The 1026-nt window shown below is 42.6% G+C and overlaps 1 non-coding gene across 1 annotated transcript; it reads left to right on the forward strand.

Moving 5' to 3' along the window:
• The first annotated feature begins 434 nt into the window (after positions 1 to 434).
• On the forward strand, positions 435 to 517 carry trnal-uaa (transfer RNA leucine (anticodon UAA)). The gene has a single exon. It is a non-coding gene; the product is annotated as a tRNA-Leu (tRNA).
• Positions 518 to 1026: the final 509 nt, after the last annotated feature.

Genomic DNA, 1026 nt, shown 5'->3' on the forward strand with positions numbered 1-1026 from the left:
ATCATCACCATGAATTTCGAATGTCCTGGAAATATTAAAAAACTTGGAGAAAATAATACGGTTGTGATCTTTGGTATCAGCTTTGTTTCAGTGGCTCCATTCTCGACTGATCAGGATGTTGTGTGTGTCAGCCTCACTTCTGAGACTTGAGCACATTATCTTGGCTGACACTCAAATGCAGTACTTGGGAAATTTTACATTGTTGAAACTGTTGACTTTCGGATGAAATGTTAAATTGATGCTCCGTCTGCACCCTCGGGTGGATGTGAAAGTTCCCAGAGCTTTACTCGAAAAAGAATAGGAGAGTTGCGCCCGTGTCAATATGATGAAAAATGTTCGAAAATGCTCCCTGAAACCCGGTATGTTTGTGTGTTTCTGTGGGGGTGAAGTTGAAGCCCAGATTCTCATAGAGACAGAGTCCAAGTGTTGACAGGACCAGGATGGCCGAGTGGTTAAGGCGTTGGGCTTAAGATCCAATGGGTTTATACCCGCGTGGGTTCGAACCCCACTCCTGGTAATTCCTTAATTGAACAGAGATTTTTTCAATCCTGTTCAGTGAACCCCGATTTTCATCTGTTGCATTTGCATTTTTCTGTAACTCGGTAACACTCTGAGCAGATAATGAAATAAAATTGTGAAATATATCTGTGTCGCTCAGTCTCTGCCTCACTCTCTCTTTGGAGAGCTGTGTATGTGTTTGAGTCTCACTCTGTCTGTCACTATTTCTCTGTTTGTCTTTGTCTCTCAATCTGCTTCTTTCACACGGTGTCCAGTTGTGTTCCAATGGGATTCTCTCAGACTCTCTGTCTGACTAGCTCTCGCTTTCCCATCATCTCTGTCTGTCCATGCCTTTGCCTGTCTCTGTTAGTCCCTGTCTCTCACCTGATGAGTATTTTCATCATTTTATGTTTTTGTCTCTATGTATCTCTCTCTCTATTTGTCTTTCTCTCTATCTGTCTCCCTCTTTGTCTCTCTTTTGTCCCTGTCTTTCTCTCACTCTTTCCCTCTCTCTCTCTTTATAGATCA

This window comes from Pristiophorus japonicus, unplaced genomic scaffold (genome assembly GCF_044704955.1).
Source record: "Pristiophorus japonicus isolate sPriJap1 unplaced genomic scaffold, sPriJap1.hap1 HAP1_SCAFFOLD_422, whole genome shotgun sequence".
Lineage (NCBI taxonomy): Eukaryota > Metazoa > Chordata > Chondrichthyes > Pristiophoridae > Pristiophorus > Pristiophorus japonicus.